A 16,215-nucleotide genomic window follows, 5' to 3' on the forward strand; every position below is an offset into this window, starting at 1 on the left:
AAAAACAGAGAAACAAAAAAATATTGTTCCTCAACTGTCAAGGCAGGGGCTGTTCAAAATCAGTGCATCTCAAAGTGTCAGTTTTGCTCCTATAGATTACATTTTAGGTACTCTATTAATTACTGCAGATCAGAGAAACCACGATTGGAAAAGAATAGAAACTCCAGATATTAATCCACACACCTACAACTAACTTATCTTTGGCAAAGGAGCAAAAAACAACCCCTGGAGCCAAGAGAGTCTCTTCAACAAATGGTGCTGGGAAAGCTGGATTTCTCTACACACAGAAGCATGAAACAAGACTCCAACCTTACACTTTAAACAAAATTCCACTCAAAGTGGATCAAAGATATTTAGCTACATCACGATACCATCAAATTACTAGAGAACATTGTGGAAACCCTAGAAGACATTGACATAGGGAAAGACTTCTTGGAAAAGACCCCAGAAGCACAGGCAATGAAAGCCAAATTTAACAACTGGGTTTACACTGAAGTAAGAAGCATCTGCACTGCAAAAGAAACACTCAGCAAAGTGAAGAGGCAACTGACAGAATGGGAGAAAATATTTGCAAACTATGAAACACAAAGGATTAACTTCCAGAATCTATGAACAGCTCAAGAAACTAAACAACCACAAAACAACCACTCAAGAAATGGACAAAGAACCTGAACAGACATTTTTCAAGAGAGGAAATTCAAATGGCCAATATACACATGAAGAAATGTTCAGGATCACTAGCCATCAGGGAAATGCAAATGAAAACCACAACAGGGTTTCACCTCATCCTCGTTAGAATGCCCCTCATACAGAAATCAACAAACAGCAAATGCTGGTAAGGATGTGGGGAGAAGGGTACTTTAATCTTTTGTTGGTGGGAATGTAAACTGGTAAGCCATTGGAAGACAATATGCAGATATATCAGAAATCTGAATATAGACATGCCATATGATCTAGCCATACACTCCTGTGAATTTATCCAAAGGAAATGAAATTGGTTTATGAAAGTTATCTTTCCCCCCATGTTCATCACAGCACAATTTACAATAAAAAAGATATGGACTCAACCCTGATGTCCATCAACGGTTGACTAGATAAAGAAATTATGGTATATATACACTATGGAGTATTACTCAGCTGTCAGAAAAGAGAAAAAAAGCCTGTCTTTTGCAATATGACTGTCACAACTGAAAACCAGTACGCTTAATGAAACAAGCCAGTCCCCAAAAGACAGAAATCATGTTTTCCTTGATCTGATGTAACTAATAGTTTATCTGAAATGTAATGTACTAGAGTGGAATAGACATTTTGAGAATAAATGATTGTTTATAGCCCTTGTCTCTTCCATTGAGGAACCGTGTTTCGTTTTGCTTGCCTTCTCTTCATACTGTTTGTTGAACTCCTTTAGAGTAGGGTTAACTATATGATCATTAAGTATACTAAAAATAGATCATTATAAAAATGATCTGGAGTGAAGGAAAACCTCACTGTGATTTTGATTTGCATTACCCTGTGGTTAGTGATCCTGAGCATTTTTGCAAGTGCCTGCTGGCTGTTTTAATTTACAATCTTGAAAAATGTCTAAGTCTTTTGCCCATTTATTCACTGGATTGTTTGTTTAGTTGTTGAATATCAAGTGCTCTTCTTTTCAAAAAAGATTTATTTTATTATTCAACAGACAGAGTTACAGAGAGAGGTAAAGACAGAGAGAGGTCTTTTATCTGCTGGTTCACTCTCCAGATGGCTGCAATGGCCGGAGCTGCACCAATCCAAAGCCAGGAGCCATGAGACAGGAGTCTCTTCCTGGTCTCCCATGTGGGTGAAGGGGCCCAAGGACTTGGGCCATCTTCTACTGATCTCCCAGACCATTGTAGAGAAAGAGCTGAAACAGAAGAGGAGTAGCCTGGACTAGAAACAGCAGCCATATGGGATGTCGGCCAGGGCTTTAACCCACTGCGACACTGTGCCGGCCCCTTTTGCTCTCTTAATAGATTCTGGATGTTAACCTTTTATAAGTTGTGTAGCTTGCAAATATTTTCTCCCATTCAATTGGTTGTTTCTTCACTTTGCTGAGTGTTTCTTATGCAGTGTAGAAACTTCTCAGCCAGATGTAATCCCATTTGTCAATTTTGGCTTTGATTTCCAAAATTTTGGGGTCCTTTACAAGAAGTCTTTGCCTGTGCCAATGTCTTGTGGTGTTTCCCCCATGTTCTATAATGATGTAGTGGTATTGGGTCATAGATTTAGGACTTTGACACATTTTTAGTGGAATTTTATGTAAGGTGTAAGGTAGGTGCCTAGTTTCATACTTCTGCATGTGGAACTCTAGTTTTCCCAGCAACATTTGTTAAAGAGACTGTCCTTGCTCCACGGATTGAATTTAGCTCCTTTGTCAGATGTAGTTAGTCATAGTTGTGTAGGTTGATTTCTGGTGTTTCAGTTCTGTTCCATTTGTCTGTCCATCTGCTTTTGTGCCAGTGCTAGGCTGTTATAATAGTCTCTTGGTGGAGTCTTTTGGATTCCCTATATATAGGATCATGTCATCTGCAAATGGAGATTGCTTGATTTCCTACTTTTCAATTTGTGTTTTTTTTTTCTTAGCTCATGACTCTGGCTAAAACTTCCAGGACTATATTAAATAGCAATGGTGAGAGTGGGCATCCTTGTCTGGTTCCAGATATTAGGTGGAATGCTTCCAGCTTTCTCCCATTTAACAGGATGCTGGCCCTCGGTTTGTCATACATTACCTTAAGCAAAGGAATGTTCCTTCTATACACAATTTGCTTAAGGTTTTCACCATGAAAGGGTGTTGTGTTGTATCAAATGCTTTCTCTGCTTCTATTAAGATAATTATATGATTTGTCTTGAGTTTGTTACTGTCATATATCACATTGATTGATTTGTGAATATTGAATGCATCCCTGCATCCCAGGAATAAAGCCCACTTTAGGTGAATGATGTTTCTGACATGTTGTTGGATTTGATTAGCTAGGATTTTGTTGAGGATTTTTGCATCTATGTTCATCAGGCATATTGGTCTATAGTTCTCTTTCTCTGTTGCAGCTTTTTCATGTTAGGAATTAAGGTGATGCTGGCTTCATAGGAGTTTGAGAGAATTCCCTCCATTTCAATTGTTTTGAATAACTTGTGAAGAATTGGAGTTAGTTCTTTAAATGTCTTGTAGAGGGGCCAATGCTCTGGCATAATGGGCTAAGCATCTGCCTGTGGTTCTGGCATCCCATATGGGTGCTGGTTCAAGTCTCAGCTGCTCCACTTTTGGTCTGGCCCTCTGTCATGGCCTGGGAAAGCAGTGGAAGATGGCCCAGGTCGTTGGGCCCCTGCACTCACACTGGAACCTGGAAGAAGCTCCTGGCTCTTGGCTTCGGATCAGCGCAGTTTGGGCCTCTCTGTCAATTGGGGAGTGAACCAGCAGATGGAAGACTTCTCTTTTTCTACTTCTCCTACTCTCTCTATGTAACTCTGATTTCAAATAAATAAATAAATCTTTAACAAAATGTCTGTTAGAATTCAGCAGTGGAGCCATCTGGTCCTGGGGTTTTCTTTGCTGGGAGGGTGTTTTTAACTGATTAAGTTTCTGCTTTGGTTATTGGTCTATTTAGGATTTCTATATTTTCATGACTCAATTTTGGTCAGTTTTATGTTTCTAATTATCTAACCATTTCCCTAAAATTCTTAATCTCCTCCCTGTCTTATTACCACTCATATATTTAACAGAGATCACTTTTCAGTTAAATTTAAACACCTAAGAATAATTGTGGGTTAATTACAGAGTTCAACCAATAGTATTGAGTAGAAGAAAAACATTGAGGTGCAGAGAGCTTTTTTGTTTGCCTATTTAATTTCCTTTGGGTAAATTCCAAGGAATTGGATGGCTGGTTTCCTCCTCCTTCTTCTTTTTATTTTAACAGGCAGAGTGGGCAGTGAGAGAGAGAGAGGGAGAAAGGTCTTCCTTTGCCATTGGTTCACCCTCCAATGGTGCACTGCGTGGATCCAATGGCTGGAGACAGGTACTTATCCTGGTCTCCCATGGGGTGCAGAGCCCAAGTACCTGGGCCATCCTCCACTGCACTCACTGGCCACAGCAGAGAGCTGGCTTGGAAAAGGGCAACCAGGACAGAATCTCCTGCCCCGACCAGGACTAGAACCTGGTGTGCTGGCGCTGCAAGGTGGAGGATTAGCCTAGTGAGCCACGGCACTGACTATCCTCCTTCTTTGAAGGCCCTGTTCTTTCTACTTGGATCTCACTCGCAAAGATCTTTCATTTAGGTCCTCTTTTTTTGCCAGAGTGTTTTGGTTTCCATGCCTAAAATACTCTCATGGGCTCTTCAGGCAGATCCAAATGCCTTAAGGGCTGATCCGGAGGCCAGACTGCTGTTTAGGACATCTGCTATTCTATGAGTCTACTGTGTATCCTGCTTCCCATGTTGGATCATTCTCTCATTCTTTTATTATATCAGTTAGTATTAACAGACACTAGTCTTGCTTGTGTGATCCCTTTGACACTTAGTCAAAATAAGTGTGATCAATTGTGAACTGAAATTGATCACTTGGACTAGTAAGATGGCATTGGTACATGCAACTTTGATGGGATTGTACTGGAATCCCCTGGCACATTTCTAGTATATGCTTTGAGCTTCCTGTGATCTTTTACTGGGAGGTTTTCTTCCTTTACCTTCTGTCATATAGATGGCCCTGTTTCCGTGTTTCTGTGTGTAGCACATCTTTAAGTATCTTTTGCAGGGCTGGACGAGTGGCGACAAATTCTTTCAATTTCTGTTTGCTATGAAAGGTCTGTATTTCACCTTCATTCACAAATGAGAGCTTTGCAGGATATAATATTCTGGGCTGGCAGTTTTTCTCTTAGTACCTGGGCTATATCTCACCATTTCCTTCTAGCCTGTAGGGTTTCTGATGAGAAGTCTGCTGTGAGTTTAATTGGAGATCCTCTGAAAGTAATCTGACATTTCTCTCTTGCACATTTTAGAATCTTTTCTTAATGTTTCACTGTGGTGAGTTTAATTACAACATGTCATGGTGAGGATCTCTTTTAGTCATGTTTATTAGGGGTTCTATGAGCTTCCTGTACTAGGATGTCTCTGTCCTTCTTGCAACCCGGAAAGTTTTCTGCTAGTATCTCACTAAAAAGGCCTTCTAATCCTTTCTCCCTTTCTATGCCTTCAGGAACTCCTAGAACCCGAATGTTGGTTTTTTTAATAGTATTCTGTAGATTCCCAACAACATGTTTTAGATTTCTAATTTCCTCTTCTTTTCTTTGGTTTCAGTGTATACTATCCTGTGCTCTGTCTTCTAAGTCTGATATTCTCTCTTCTGCTTCACTGATTCTGTTTTTAAGGCTAAGGTGTTTGTCATTCGATCTATTGAGTTCTTCATTTCATTTTTATGTCCCTTCATTATCAAAATTTCATGTTTTACTAGTTTCTGCATATCAGTTTGATTCATCCTTAAGACTTTACTTTCATGAGAGAGATTTTATATCCTGTCCAGTAAGGATTTCTGTAGTTCAAGAATTTGTTTTTGAGAATTTCTAGATGTTCTTATCATAAAGTTTTTTAAATTCATATATTGCATTTCTTCTATCTCATCATCTTCATAGTCTTAGGTTGGGGTGTTTTGTTCATTTCAGAGCATCATAGTGTCTTCCTTGTTCTTGTTTCCTCTGGTTCTGCATTTGTTGCTTGGCATTGTGGAGGTATTCTTTGGTTGTTTCTTCTCTCGCTGTGCTGTTTTTTCTCGTTATGCTATGACTGTATTAAGTGGACTGTCTGCTTTTGATGGATCCTTAGAGGCTTCTGATGGGTGTGGCCAGAGAGCTCTGTTTGATTCTTCAGGCTTAAGCTTGCACCAAAGCTGACACACCCAGATTAGGCATGGTAAATCTCTCTCTCCTTTTTTTTTTTTTTTGATTCAGAAGGGAAGTAATTCTGCACAGCTGAGTGAATTGAAGGCAATCAATTTCTGATCTCTGACTCCTGTGGGTATAATATTCTTCTGCTCTGTCCCAAGGACCACACAAAGGATTTATGCAGTCCTCAGTGTAAACTCAAATTTCTCTGCTGTCTCCCACTGGGTTGCTAAAGTTACTGAGGTTGTGTACTCTCCGAAGATCACTCAGATCTCCATGAGTTCTCTCCCACACCTTCAGTCCTTCACAGTCTCAATTCATTAGCTCCACACATTGACCAGGTCCCAACCCTCTGTCATTTCACACCACCAGTGTCAGGTTTTTCTGCTTGGCTAATGGCGAGTGCAACCCCTACGTTGTCCAAAATGGCGCCTGCTCTTTTTCTTGCTCACCCTTGAAAGTTGAGTGGAGAGAGAGACTCGTGTCCATACCAGTCCCTTTTTTTCCCCTCTCTCCTCTAGTTAGCCTGGTGAACTTTCCCCCATGGAGCCTCAAGCCTCATTCCCTCTAAGCTCCTCCTTCAGCTTTCCCACCGGTATCTCAGCCAATGTTCCGGCTCACCTCCCTTTCCAGCATTGGTGCATAGATTCTGCAGCTGGGGTCCCTAGCTGTGGGTGGCCATGCCCTCCATGTAGATCCACCCTGAACCTGCAGTTCCGAAAGAGTTTCCTCTGCTGTTTCTTCCCTAATTCTTCCTTGAAACTGCAGTATCTCCACTTTAATAAACTGTCTTTTCCCGGACTGTCAATGTGATCTCTCTTTTGCTTCACTGATTCTGTTTTTAAGGCTCTCTAAGGTGTTTGTCATTGGATCTATTGAGTTCTTCATTTCATTTTTGTGTCCCTTCACTATCATAAGCTCATGTTCTACTAGTTTCTTCATTTCCTTTTGATTCCTCCTTAAGATTTCACTTTCATGAGAGAGATTTTCTTTCCTGTCCAGTAAGGATTTCTGTAGTTCAAGAATTTGTTTTTGAGACCTTCTAGATATTCTTATCATAAAGTTTTTGAAATCTGTATCTTGCATTTTCTATCTCATCACCTTCATAATCTTGAATTGGGTGCTTTGTTCATTTCAGGCCATCATAGTGTCTTCCTTGCTCTAGTTTCCTTGGTTTCTGCATTTGTTGCTTGGCATTGTAGAGATATTCATTGGTTTCTTCTTTTATTCTCCTCGATGTGCTGTTTTTTCTCGTTATACTATGACTCTAAATTAAGTGATCTGTCTGCTTTTGATGGATCCTTAGAGGATTGTGATGGGTGTGGCCAGAGAGCTCTGTTCAGTTCTTCAGGGTTAAGGGTGTGCCAAAGGTGACACACCCAGTTTAGGCTTGGTAAATCCTCTCTCGCTCTCTCTCTATCTGTTTCTCTCTCTTTTTTTCAGAAGGGAAGTAATTCCACACAGCTGAGTGGAATTGAAGGCACAGTGTCTGAGCTCTAGCCCCTGTGGATATAATGTTCATCTGCTCTGTCCCAAGGACCACACAAAGGATCTGTGTAGTCTTCAGTGTAAGCTCAAATTCCCCTGCAGTCTCCCACCAGGTGCCAAGGTAACCGAGTTTGTGGCATCTCTGGAGAGTACTCACGTCTTGGGTACTCCATGAGTTCTCTCACACGCCCTCAGTTTTATTTTTTCACAGTCTCAGTTAATTAGCTTCACACATTCACTAGGTTCTAACCTCTTGTTATTTCTCCCCACCAGAGTCAGTTTTTTTCTGCTTGGCTGATGGTGGGCACAACATTGACCTCAATATCTCCATCCTTTTTTTTAATTTTATTTTGGACCGGCAGAGTGGACAGTGAGAGAGACAGAGAGAAAGGTCTTTTTTTTCCATTGGTCCACCCCCAATGGATTCTGTGGCCAGGGCACTGTGGCTGGTGCACCACGCTCTTCTGAATCCAGGAGCCAGATGCTTCTCCTGGTCTCCCATGTGGGTGCAGGGTGCAAGGACTTGGGTCACCCTCCACTGCACTCCTGGGCCACAGCAGAGAGCTGGACTGGAAGAGGAGCAACTGGAACAGAATCCAGAACCCTGACTGGGACTAGAACCTAGTTTGCTGGCACCACAGGCAAAGGATTAGCCTATTGAGCCATGGTGCCGGCCTAATATCTCCATCTTTGTAATAACTCCGTTCAATCTGGAAAAAAGCAGTTGAGATCATCATGACAACACAAGGAGATTCAGCTGCATAAGGAGCAACAGGAAAATCAAAGGAAACCTCTTTGAATTCTGTGAAAAACCCTGGGTCACAACTGCAGTGGAACATGCAGTGTCATGCAGGTGCATACATATAGCATGCACGTATGTAGGTGTGTGTGTGTGATTGCTTGAATCAAGGCACTTTAATACTGTTCCGTCTGACTTCTTTCTACCAGCTGTCCACCCATCCATGGGGGAATCTGAAACCCTTTCTGACCCAAAGCTCTACACCTCAGGTCTTCTGTCCTGGTGAAAACACAAAAAGGAAAACATGTTTGTGAATCATTCTCTTCACCCCAGGTGAAGAATTTCCTCCAGGTTCATGGATACAAAGACTCAGGGAGAAATTCTTATTTGTTACATTTGGTCCATGGGCTTGTCAATAAACCACTCCATGAATTTTTTGCAATTATGTACCTGGATTGCATGAGAGGGCACAAAGGGATGCATCAGGCAAGGTTCTCAGTAAAGTTTCATACCGGAAAACTCCAGTGTCACACACTTCAAAGAGTCAAAGAGCAATAGAACAGCCACCCATGCCATTGTTCAGGGCAGCCATCCATTGCCTTGATGCCACACAGACCCCAAACCAATCCTGTTTACAGAGATACCCACTAGGACATGCGGTTTTCAATCACTGTGGAACCAGTAATCACCCTGAATGCAAAAGTTCCCATTCAGGATGTCAAATCACTTCATTTTTAGTTGTAAATCATGAAACACTTCTACGTTGCTGTTAACCATGGTAATCCCATGATATGTTTTTGCACCTACAACATTGGTTGATGCTCTCATAAGTGCAAGGGATGATTTCAGTACTTTTCACTTTTTACTCTAAAGCAGAAAATACTCACCAGAAGTCATCTTTTTATTCCCACCACCAGAAACACCAAGGGCAGGATGAAGCCTGCAGACACCTGTACTTCTTGAATGCAAGTGACTCTCAAGATTATTATGGACACCATCAGGAGAGCTATTTACCATTAAACCTTTGCCAAATTCACAGACTCACAATACACAATGGATAGCATGTCCTGTAGGCAATAATGATGATCAACATTGGCTAATCATTTGTGCTTCCTTACCAGTGTGATGTATTGCTAACAGTAAATCTAATAAGGATGGGACAAGAGAGCATATAAGAGAGCTCTATTATTCCACTCAAAAGTTTTCTAGACTGAAACTGCTATCATTGAGATGCCTAAGAGTTTAAGCAAAACACATTTTCCATTGCCTAGCCACCATTCTGATGCAATTAGTGAGATTTTGAATAGTGGCTCATGCAAATTAAGACGCAGTATAGGCACAAAATACAGAATAAAATTTAGTGACTTGTATAAAAATGAAAATATAATGTCTTGACGAGTTAGACTTATTACCTGTAAAATGATGAAACTTGTCTATTAAGTAAATCTAAATCAGAGAGCGATTATCTCTTGCTCTCTGTAATGTGTAGAAAATAAAAGTAGAGTCACTCTGAATGTACACGATTCACTGAACAAAGGTTGGGAATGAAGAGAAATAATTCCATGCAATGAGGAGGCTTCAGAAAATTCATGGAAAATGTGTGTTATGAAATAATTATGCATTAATTTCAGAAATTTAGCAGCCAGATATATTCATCACTTTGTTTAAGTGTTTCCCTCATATTTATCACTTTTTATCTTCTACATTCTTCATGCTGAATTTGATGTTTTTTGTAGCTTGAAATGAAGGCCTCAAATGTAGAACTTCAGTATTTTTATAGGGAAATATATATTCCAATTGAATAAATGTATAAAAATCTGATACACATTTCTGTATAAATTGAATTTTAGCAACACTATCTTAAAAGTTCAAATTTTTCTTTGAGACTTATTATAATTTCTTTTGAAGTCCAATAACATCTAGGTTATTGTAAAGCAATTTACAAAAATAAAAACATGAACACTTGAGTTGGTAGGTAAAGAGATCTCTGTGTGTACAGGGAGCACACACAGGAACTTACACTCAGTCTGCATTGAGAACACTGTCTCCAATGGACTCTATCCTGGAATACTTCTCAGGCTCAACACACTTCAAATCAAAAGTAGAAATTACTGTAAGCAAGTTGTAAGATTAATGTCATAGTAAGCAGAAAAGGAAACCAATAAAACCCACAATGCGGAGGTGATCTATCATGTCAGCACTCACTGTATCAATTCTCATTAGCTCCAAATTAGCTATGCTGGTATGTAAAGTCTACACAAGTGCATTTTTGTATTATGTCCCACCCAAAAGCCACACATCATCCATCTGACATACTGAATCTTATGTAGCTCCTCTGAATGTAACAGAATCTGTTTCTAGCAATATCCATCTAACCTAGGACTAATACTGCTGATTACTGGGAAGAGTCCAAGATGGCTGAATAGATAAGGGCTTACTGTTCTAGGCTAGGTGTAGACAGTAAAAGTAAAAGTGGAGGAAATAAGTTCTCAGTTGATAGAAAACCGCAGTTGGAATTCTATGGAAGGAAGAAGAATGCTGTGGATCAGTGTGGAAGGTGCAGACATGCAGTATGATCAAGGACACAACACACAATCCCAGCAGCCAAGATCTGGAGAAAGCAACAGCTTAGAGAGGGAGGGAAGATCAGACTACAGTGCATGGGCCACTGGTTACATAACTGGAGGGATTGTTTCAAGTCAAACACCTGATAGAAAATGGGAGAATATGGCTATGTATTCTTCCAGATACATTTTAAAACTTACATTTTAAAAAGCAGAAGGAACAATAAAAATATCATCAAAAATGTGTAGAGGAATTGAACAGACATTCCTCCACAAGTAGATGAGCAAAAGGCCTCACCGAGGGTGTTAATCCTCAGTAAACTTGGAATACTATTCAAAGCAGTCTGATATACCACCTCACATCTTCTCCATTGGCTACAATATTACTGTTTTTAAAGATTTCATTTGAAAAGCAGAGTGAGAGAGTGGGAGATAGAATGAGAAGTGATAGAATGAGAGATTGAGATAGGTAGAGAGAGAGAGAGAGAGAGAGAGAGAGAGAGAGAATGTATTCCATCCCCTGTATCACTCTCTAAATGGCCACAATGGGGCAGAGCTGAGCAGATCTAAGTGGGAGCCAGAAGCTTCTTCCAGATCTCCAAAGCAGGTGCAGGGGACCAAGCACTTAGGCCATCTTCTTCTTCTCTCCAAGTTCAAAATGATTGAAAATGGAGCAGCCAGGACTGGAATCAATGCCCATATGGGATGCCTGAACTAGAGGCAGAGGCTTTACCTGTTATACCACCACACCAGCCCCAATAATAGTTTTTACATGAAGTTTGTATACCTTAAACAAATAAATAACAGAAAAAAGACAAAATATAAAAGTTAAAGTTTTTAAACTTCAAAGGTGCATGTCATGCAATGGAAATGGTTACCTGCCAGGCAGAAAATGATACCTTTGGACCATTGCTCATGGCTGCATTTCTGACTCTTGTGGAAGCATCTCATGAATGCTGTGGGCCACAGCATATATAGCATTGTCTATCCTGTAACCCCCATCACCCATGGTCATTTCAAATTCATGCCAAAGCTTTCATTCCAAGGAGGCATTCAGTGGACAGAATTAGAAGGTCTCACAGGATGCCTTCAGAAACTGAGCAATAAAAAACCTCAACCAGAATCTGGTGATGTAAATGTCTTCTGGATTTTTGGAATGGTTAGCTGTCTATAAATTTTGAAAACTAGCAAATGAGTGGATAAAGTAAATGGAATGGAATGAGCAGGAAATGGAATGAGTGGAACAGGAAATGTGTCTCACTGTTGTCAAAATCCCACTGGGAGATGGGGATGCAGATTTTAGACTTTGTTGTCTAAGCAAAGAATAACCACATTTGCTGATGATATCCCTATCAGTATATGACATGGCCAGGCTGTTGCATAACACGTCTTCTTGGTCACTGGGATAAATCTCCCAAAGGCTACACATATGCCATTCTTGCCGATTTCTAACTTTCAAGTCTGATAGAAATCGAATACTTTGCAGGTGAAGAGATGGCCAGTCCCACAGAGGCTGGGCTGAAATGAAGCATCTAAGAGACCATGCATGGGTCAGAGGTGTGTTTTTCAATGTCATCTGAGAGAATGAAAACTGAATGAACAGGCTCAAAATGCCAAAAGGTCAGCTACAAGGGGAGAAAAAAAAAACATTCAACATAAAATGACAACCATAATGTACAATCTCAACACCCAAAGTTATTAATCGTGCTTTAAAGTGGTGGAAGACTAGAATATTCCATTTTCCTAATTATCTCCCTTAGTAACCTGGAGTTTCCATGTAACAAAATACCATGATATTTTTACTTAACAACAGGAATTTATTTTTTGAATTGCTGAGGCTAGGAAGATCGGGTTCATGTACATGAGTTTGGCCTCTGTCAAAGACACATTTCCTGCCTCAAGAAGAGACATTTTTCCTTTCCTTTTCTCACTGTCTTCACCAGTTGGAGAGATTTAACAAGCACTCTGCATATTCTCAAATTGAAAACATCTAAGAAAGTGGGTAGGTAAGTCATAAAAAATTGTATTATCCCCCCCAAAGATCTCATCAAATTTGATCATGCTACAGAGCAGTATTTCAACCTCTGCATATTTGCACAAAAATTCATTCTATAGGATTGGGGTTGATAATAATCATGGTTAGAGTCTTTCCCCTAAGGGTCCTCGTGCCCTTTGAACAGGTTTCCATCCAAGAACTACCAGTATCTTCTGGCTCTGGTATTTACCATTGAGGACAGAAGCTGGAACCCCTCTCTTTTGCCCAACATGACTCTGAGATTTGATCTCTGTCATGTCATGCACAGTGACCTAAGGACAAAGGAGAGTGTCCTCATCTGGTTTCAGGGCTAGACAAAGACATCACACACTATCACTGAAGGAGAGTGAGACCTCTACTGTAGTAGTACTCTCAGGGACAAGAATTTCAGCTCATATTGGGATACTCCTGGAACTCTACAAATTTCAGCAGATGAGATTGTGTAAGAAGGGAAGAGAGAGGGGCCAGAACTGTGGCTCTCTTGGTTAATCCTCCGCCTGCAGTGCCAGCATCCCATATGGGTGACAAGTTCTAGTCCTGGTTGCTCCTCTTCCACTCCAATTCTCTGCTTTGCCCTGTAGGGCAGGGGAGGAAAGCCCAAATGCTTGGGCCCCTGACCCTGCATGGGAGACCATGAGGAAGCACCTGGCTCATGGATTCGGATCAGTGAAGCTCTGGCTGTAGTGGCCATTTAGGGGATAAACCAATGGAAGGAGACCTTTTGCTCTGTCTCTCACTGTCTAACTCTATCTGTCAAACTAAAAAAAAAATAAAAAAAAAAGTAGGGGAGAGAGAAAATACACATTCATTTGGGTGACCTTCTCAGGTGAATAAAGAGGTGAAAAATGGAGATTTTCTTTATCCAAAGTTATAATTTGAAGAGGAAGTACTCAGAGATTGGAGTAGCCATACTTTCAGTGTTCTTAGAGAGGAGGAAATGGAAAAGGAGAAAGGGAAGTTTCCTGAAGGTCTGTGTTAGAAGAGTTGTGATCTACAAAGCTACAAAACCATGGGGGATTATTAGGATGAACACTAGTTAATTTCATTTGTGCCAACAGCTGGCTCTCCCAAGTCCTTGGATTTTGTATTTGTAGCAAATGGCAGAACATGCTATGGAATGTTCTAAATTGCATGGGCCATGATGAAGAGAAATTGATTTTCAAAGGAAACTAGTATTTATTATACAAGTCACTCTTGGTGAGTTTTTGCACATGGGCCAAAATGGTTCTTTAAATTAGCACATCATTATATGATTCCCTAAACAATGTCAACATGAACATGACTTTGCACAAGGTAATGGGATTGAAAATAACTCAGCTGAGGTCTATGTGGTCAGCAGAGGCAGGATATCTAAGTGTGGACAATGGTGGAGCACAAGGCTTGGCATTTATAACTGTTACGTCTCTTCCTTATCAAACCTGGGCATCAGCGCCCATCCCACATCAGGAAACTAACACCAATTCAGAGCCTCAAAAGGAGAATCATGAATGCAGAAAATTTAGAAGACATTAGAATCACTTACTGGGGGGAATTCAAAAGGCACTGCACCTAGTGCAGCTGAATGATTGCCATCTAATTTTCTATGGAAATTTGAAAAGTATGTTAATATAAATAATTACTATTGGTAGCAGTTTTAAAACCAAATAGGTCTTATTCTCTGAATCTTTCCTCCATATCTGCATGCAGATAGACTTGCAGACACGGACACAAAACTTCCTCAAGGAGAGAACACAAGTGCCCCTTGTATTTCAAGTGTTCTGTGTGCTGTGATGAACAGTCTATTTCTAGTTGATGGCTAGTTCATACTCACTGTGTTTCTAAAAAGAAGAGGCATCTTTCAATTGTTGGGCACAAAATTTTATGTGTTTCCAGCAAATCACATTGTAAACTTGACTTTTCAAGTATCTGTTTTTGAAGATTTATTTTATTAATTTGAAAGACAGATTTACACAGAGAGGTAGAGACAGAGAAAGAGGTCTTCCATCCACTGGTTCACTCTCCAGGTGGCCACAATGGCCCAAGTTGCACTGATCTGAAACCACGAACCAGGAATTTCTTTCAGATCTCCCACATGGGTGCAGGAGCCTAAGGACTTGGGCCATCTTCTACTGCATTCCCAGGCCATAGCAAAGAGCTGGATTGGAAGAGGAGCTACCCAGACTTGAACAAGTGACCATATGGGATGCTGGCACTTCAGGCCAGGGCTTTAACCTGCTGCTCCACAGCACTGACCCTCAAGTATCTTTTTATTATCTATGTTACCTTCTAGTGAGGTATGCTGAAAATTCTCCTTCTAAGCAAAAATGTATTTTCTGATCTATATTCTTCCTCTTCTCTTCTTTGTCATTCTTCCATTTTCCTCTGATTCCTCTGTCCTTTTCATCTCCTCTTCCTATGCTCTATAAAGCTGTATATGATCTCTGCCAAACAGGCTTCTGCTGACAGTTTGCAAGTGGAAATGATATATAATTCCATCCTTTATATCTTCGAACAGGGAGTCAGTAATAAGATATGCTGACACTGGGAAATGTAACAGGTGGGGGTTTAAGGTCTAAAGCAGTTATTTTAGATTTAATGTTGTTTGATTCTGCTGTCATCAGCAATGGTCTATTTGTCTTTCATGTGTCTAATGAGGCTGCTTTATACAGTCCTTCTTGCATGATTTTTCACCTGTGAAGTAAGTGGATACTTATCACTATCATTTTCTGCACTTAAGAATTGTGATGGTTTCTCCTGGTCATGGGATGATCACATGTTGAGTGATGTCATGTTTTTCTCCATACTCAGGCTTTATCTGCAGTTCTCACAGTAATTTGCTCCAGTTTGATGGAGAGCTCCACACAAATCTTTTCCTACTATGATGGCTCTTGGCCTTTGACTGTTGTTGGTTCATGCAAAAATGTTCAAGTGTTTGCAATCCACTTCCTTTCTTCCTAGGGTTTTCTCTCCTCCAGTAAATTCAGCAAAGTAATCCAAATTATACTGTTTGAAAGAACCTGATGTTTTATGGTAGCTACTCCCATGTTTTCTTTGAGAAGAAAGAGAAGGAAATGTTTTTAAAGAGGAAGAAGGGAAATCCAAAACACAAGGAAGCAGAATTGGGCAGAAGCTCTGACTCACCACAGGTGGATCTGAAAGGCACGGCCACCCCCAGGTCTACTATATAGACATCACAGAGTGCGTCCCAATAGTCTCCCTGTTTCAGTAAGTTCTCAAGGTGATTCTGAGGGTTGAAGAAACAAGGAAACAAATTAACTTCCTCTTCAAACGTTAGAGTCTCCATGAGGTAAGACTTCCTGTTCCAGAATAAATGAATTCCACAATATACTCTACAACTGAAGATGTAAATTTCCAGCCCAAGGGAGACAAGGTGCACTGGAATTTTTTTACATTACAGGATTACTAGGTTTCACCAAAACAGTGGGGAAGAAACTGGAAGGATTCTCCCTACTCATGATACCTCAGGGGAACTCCCACACTCACTCATCCCGCTCCTCCCCAGGTC

This window comes from Oryctolagus cuniculus (genome assembly GCF_964237555.1).
Source record: "Oryctolagus cuniculus chromosome 16 unlocalized genomic scaffold, mOryCun1.1 SUPER_16_unloc_1, whole genome shotgun sequence".
Lineage (NCBI taxonomy): Eukaryota > Metazoa > Chordata > Mammalia > Lagomorpha > Leporidae > Oryctolagus > Oryctolagus cuniculus.